Genomic DNA, 6,535 nt, shown 5'->3' on the forward strand with positions numbered 1-6,535 from the left:
CTCTGGGCAACAAGTTTGCAACCACTTCACTACACAATTTCTAAGTTTCCCGTTCTAAAGTTCAATGATTTTATTTAACCAGCCAGCCGTCCCCTCAGTTAACCGGAAACGAATCACATGGTTTACTTTGAGTAAGATATATAAGCAGATATATATGTTACAAAAGCTGATTCCAGGGGGTTCATTCTAAAAAGCGTTTTCTCCAAAGGAGGCATTATGCTTCCAGAAAAATCTCAAGGGAAAGTATTGCAAACAACAGTAGTAGCTGTTGGATTGGGCTCTAAAGGAAAGGGTGGAGAGATTCAACCAGTTAGCGTTAAAGTTGGAGATAAAGTTCTACCAGAATGTGGAGGCACCAAAGTAGTTCTAGATGACAAGGATTACTTCTTATTTAGAGATGGTGACATTCTTGGAAAATATGTAGACTGAAATAATTCACTGTTGAAATGGCATCATGTGAAGGTGCCCATTCCACTGAAGTTCTGAAATCTTTTCATCGTGTAAATAATTTCCATGTTTCTTATAATAAACTAATGATTTTTTTTTTTTTTAAAGAGGTTTCTGCAAACTGTCCCAAGTTGGTCTACCTCTCCGTTGACTTAGGTGCTGTGGATCAATATTGTTAAGATGTCTGTTATAACCTAGATGAACCTGGAAAACAATCTGCTCAGTGAATGTAGCCTGACACAAAAGGTCACATGTTGTATGATTCCATTGATATGAAATATCCAGAAGAAGCAAATTCATAGAGACAGAAAGTTGATTAGTGGTTGCCTGGGGGAAGGAGCGATGGGAATTAACTGCTAATGGGTACAGGGTTTCCTTTTGGGGTGATGAAAATGTGCCGGAATTTGATAGTGGTGATGGTTACACTATGTCGTGAGCATACTAAAAACCACCGAACAGTACACTTTAAAATGGTGAACTTTATGGTATGTAAATGATATCTTAATTTAAAATATACTGTCAAGTTTTTAATTCTCAGATTGGTCTGTAGATTTTATGCAGTCTCAGTCAAAGTTCCAGCAGGCTTTTTTGGGGTAGAAATTGGCAAACTGATTCTAGAATTCAAATGGAAATGCAGTGGACGTAGAATAGCCAAAACAACTTTGAAAATGAAGGGCGAAGGAGGAGGTCTCACACCACCTGATTTTAAGCCTTGTAAAGCTACAGTAATCAAGACAGTGTAGTATTAGCATAAAGACAAATAGATCCGTGAAGCAGAATAGAGAGCCCAGAAATAGACCCAAACAAACATGGACAACAGATTTTCAACAAAGGTTCAAAGGCAATTCAATGGGAAAAGGATAGTCATTTTAACAAATGTTCTGGAACAACTGGATATCCATATGCCAAAAAAAAAAGAAAAAAAAAGAAAAAGAACCTTGATCCATACCTTGCATCATTTAAAAATATTAACCCCAAACAGACATAAATGTAAAACTTAAAACTATAAACTTCTAGAAGAAAACACAGGAGAAAACCCTGTAATCTTGGGTTAGGCAAAGATTTCTTAGATATGGCACCAAAAGCACAATCCATAAAATAACAAATTAAAAAATTGAGCTTATCCAAATTTAAAAGTTCTATTTTTTTGAAAGACACTGTTAGAGACGGAAGACAAGCCACAGACTGGTAGAAAATATTTACAAATCATATGTCTGATAAAATATATAAAGAACTTTCACAAGTTAAGAAAACAACCCATTAAAAAATGGGTGAAATATTTCAACAAATAAATAATGCTTATTTTGTTTAATAAGCTTCTATTTTTCTTATTGGATGGTCAATAAGCATATGAGAAAAGGCTAAAATCATTACTCATTAGGGAACTGCAAATTAAAACCACTATGAGATACGGCTACACACCTATTAGAATGGCTAAAATTAAAAAGACTGACCATGCCAAGTGATGGAGATGAGGAGCCACTGGAACTCTCATATATTTCTGGTGGGAGTGAAAAATAGTACAACCACTTTGGAAGATAGTTCGGCAGTTTTAAAAAGAGTTAAACATACACCAGCCTTATGACCCAGCCATTCTACTCCTAAGAATTTATCCAAAGGAAAAGGAAATATATGTCCATACAAAAACAAATGTTCATAGCAGCATTATTTATAATAATCAAAAACTGGAAACAACCTGAGCCTCCATCAACTGGTGAGTGGATAAATTAATTGTATATCCGTACAATGAAATATTGCTCAACAATAAAAAAAATGAACTAGTAATACATGCAAAAACATAGATGAATTTCAAAATAATTATGCTGCGTGAAAAAAGAAAAAAACCCGCACATACTTATATTAATTTGCTAGGGCTGCCATAACAAAGTACCACAGATTGTGTGGCTTAAACAACAGAAATTTATTTTCTCACATTTCTGGAGGCTAGAAGTCTGAGATCATAGCACTGGCAGGTCTGGTTTCTTCCCAGGCTTCTCTCCTTGGCTTATAGATGGCTCTCCTTCTGGTGTCCTCACATGGTCATCCCTGTGTGTGTGTTTGTATTCTGATCTCCTCTTCTTATAAGGACACCAGTCATATTGGATTAGGGCCCTCTAATGACCTCATTTTAACTTAATTACCTCTTAAAGACACTATTTCCCAGTTTTATATTTTACATTTGTTCAATTTTTATGTTTTAATATATATTTTTAACGGCCGCACCGTGCGGCATGCGGGGTCCTAGTTCCCCAGCCGGGGATGAATCTGCACCCCCTGCAGTGGAAGCATGGAATCTTAACCACTGGACTGCCAGGGAAGTCCCCCTGAGGTCGTGGGGGTCAGGAGTTCACCATATGAATTTGGGAAGGGGGGTACAATTCATTCCATAAAATACTGTATGATTGTTTTTATGTAAAACTCTAGAAAATGCAAGCCAATCTATAGCGACAGATCAGTGGCTGCCTGGGGATGGGGAAGGAGGAGCGGTAGGAGGAAGAACTAATAAGGGGCCTGAGGAAACTTTTCGGCGTGATGGATATGTTCATTAGCTTGATTGTGGAGGTGTTTCCGTGGATGTATACGTATGTCAAAGGTTTTCAAATTGTACACTTTATCTATGTGCTGTGTATTGCGTGTCGGTTATAACTTATATCTTAATCAAGCTGTTTTTTTAAAAAAAGCGACTTCAGGGGTTTAATTTTCAAAGGCAGTCTCCTCCAAGTGTCCTGGGCTTGGTTTACTTCCAGCTCTGTCCTGTCCACGGCTGTCTACCACGACCCTGAAGGTTGAGAGGGTCTCGCCCTGCAGCTCACCCCCTCTCAAGCCATGTTCCACATCACATGCTTTCCTGCAGCCCACGCTGGCCTTTCCGTCCCTCACACAGACCAAGCACCTTCCTCCCCCAGAGAGGATGCTGCCTCCAATGCCCACATGTTCACCTCTTCCTCCTGCTCCGGGTCTCAGCGTCAACCTCTGCTTTTGCAATCCCACTCCTGGGCATGTATCCAGAGAAAGCCATAATTTGAAAAGATACTTGCACCCCCATGTTCATTGCAGCACTATTTACAATAGCCAGGACACGGCAGCAACCTAAGTGTCCATTGATGGAGGAATGGATAAAGAAGATGTGGTACATACATACAATGGAATATTAGTCATAAAAAAGAACGAAATAATGCCATCTGCAGCGACATGGATGGACCTAGAGATTGTCATGCTGAGGGAAGTAAGTCAGACAGACAAAGACAAATATCATATGATATTGCTTATATGTGGAATCTAAAAAAAGGTACAAATGAACTTGTTTACAAAACACAGACTCACAGACGTAAAAAACAAACTTATGGTTACTGGGGGGGCAGGGTGGGGATAAACTGGGAGATTGGGATTGACATATACACACCACTATATATAAAATAGATAACTAATAAGGACCTACTGTATAGCACAGGGAACCCTCCTCAATACTCTGTAATGACCTATATGGGAATAGAGTCTAAAAAAGAGTGGATATATGTTGTATAACTGATTCACTTTGCTGTACAGAAGAAACTAACACAACATTGTAAATCAACTATACTCCAATAAAAATTAATTTAAAATATATAATAATCTCTAGGTCAAGCAAACAAACAAACCTCTGTTCTTGGCAGAATTTTAAAAATGCCCTTCCCCATTCTATGTCCTAAACCCTGGAAGCTGTGAAAATGAGGAGACATCACATCACTCCTGCTGTTGTGTGATGTTCTATGACACAGCTGACCTTAAGATGGGAAGACACAAGCCCTTAAAAGCAGAGTGCTTTCTCCAGCTGGTGGCAGAAGGAGTCGAGGGCTGCAAGGTACGAGGAAGACTGGATACTACTGTTGCTTTGAAGATAGAGGGGTCACGTGAGAAGGAATGTGGGTGCCCCAGAGTTGCTGAGAGTATCCAACCCTCTGCTGACACCAGCCGGAAGATAGTACCTCAGTCCTTGCTTTTGTTTTGTTTTGGCTGAGCCACGGGGCTTGCGGGATCTTAGTTCCCGGACCAGAGATCGAACCCGTGGTGCCTGCAGTGGAAGTGCAGAGTCCTAACCATTGGACCGCCAGGGAATTCCCATCTCAGTCCTTGCTATAGACCAAATGTTTGTGTTCCCCCAAATTCAGATGTTGAAACCTAGTCCCCAGTGTGGTGGTGTTTGGGGGTGGGGCCTTAGGGAGGTGATTAGGTCGGGAGGGTGGAGCCCTCATGGATGGGATTAGTGTCCTTATAAAAGAGACCCTCGAGAGCTCCCTGGCCCCCTTCTACCATGTGAGGACACAGCCAGAAGAGAGCTGTCTACGAACCAGGAAGTGGCCTCTCACAAGACCCTGAATCTGCCGGCGCCTTGATCTTGGACTTCCCAGTTTCCAGAACTGTGAGAAGTAGATGTTTGTTGTGTAAGCCGCCCAGTCTATGGTATTCTGTTACAGCAGCTCCAACAGAATAAGACAGAGTCCTATGGCTGCAAGAAACTGGATTCTGTGAACAACTGGAATGCGCTTGGAAGTGGATTCTTTCTGAGAGCTTCCAGGGAAGACCCCAGCCCAGGCAACACCTTGATTTTGGCCGTGTGAGACCCTAAGCATAGAACCCAGGTGAGCCCAACCAGACTTCTGACCTACAGAACTGAGAGCGAATAAATGGGTATTGTTTTAAACTGTTGAATTTGTGGTAACTTGTTATGACAACAAAACTAATCTACCTCCTCAGAGGGAATTCCCTGACCATCCTGTCTGAAGCAGCCCACCCCTACCCCCGGCCACCCAACACCTTTGTAATTTTCTCTCATTCCTCTGTTACCTGCGAAGAAATAATTTTGTCTGCTTTGTCTGACTCTCTCTGCCATACTACAACTTAGCCCAGGAAGGGAAAGACACTGTCTATTTTGTTCGCCTGTGGATCTGGAGCACCCAGCCCCCAGGCCTGACCTGCAACTGGCCCTTAATTAGTGCTAGTGAGGGGCGGAGGGAGGGATAAATGAGGAGTTTGGGATTAACAGCTACACACTACTATACACAAAATATTTAAGCAACAAGGACCTACTGTACAGCACAGGGAACTATATTCAATATCTTGTAATAACCTATAGCAGAAAAGAATCTGAAAAAGAATACAAACATATATGTGTAACTGAATCACTCTGCTGTACACCTGAAACTAACACAACATTGTAAATCAACTATACTCCATTTAAAAAAATATTAGTGAATGGATGAGCGATCCTTGAAGATGGTGCATCCTAGCTGGCAAGGAAAGTCAGATGATCTTCCCTGCTCCCTTCTTTCTAAGGGATGAAATTATGATGTGCCAAATTGAATTAGCATATTTCTCAGCAAAAGTTAAAACAAAATGGGATTTTTAAAAAGTATTACCATTAATTTCATCTAACCAAAGCAGCCGGTTAGCCAACTTTCTGAGCTAAAATTGAAATTTAACCCTAGTACTTGTTTAGAATCTTTCTGGAAAGGTCCGGTGATTCTGTTATTGTTTTGCCAGACATGACTGACCAACTGTTAGATGTAAAGTGACTAGGGGTGGAAACGGCCTGGAAGTTCCTGGAAAGATTAAACATAGAGTTTCCATATAATCCAGCAATTCCACTCTTTGGTATCTACCCAAAAGAAATGAAAACCTATGTGTAAACAAAATTGTGTTCACAAATGTTCATAGCAGCATTACTCATAATAGCCAAAAATTAGAAACAACCCAAACGGCCATCAATTGGTGAATGGATAAATAAAATGTGGCATTTCCATGCAATGGAAAATTATTCATACCTAAAAAGAAATGAAGTAATGATGTATGCTACAACATGGATGAACCTTGAAATATTAACTACAGAAGCCAGATACAAAAAGCAGAATATTGTACGATCCCGTTTATATGAAATGTCCAAAATAGGCAAATTCATGGAGACAGAGAGTAGATTAGTGGCTGTCTAGGGCTAGAGGGGATGGGAAGATTAGGGGATGATGGCTAAAGAGTGCAGGGTTTCCTTTTAGGGTGATAAAAATGTTTTGAAATGGATTGTAGTGATGGTTACACAACTCTGTGAATATACTAA

This window comes from Eubalaena glacialis, chromosome 3 (assembly GCF_028564815.1).
Source record: "Eubalaena glacialis isolate mEubGla1 chromosome 3, mEubGla1.1.hap2.+ XY, whole genome shotgun sequence".
Taxonomy (NCBI): domain Eukaryota; kingdom Metazoa; phylum Chordata; class Mammalia; order Artiodactyla; family Balaenidae; genus Eubalaena; species Eubalaena glacialis.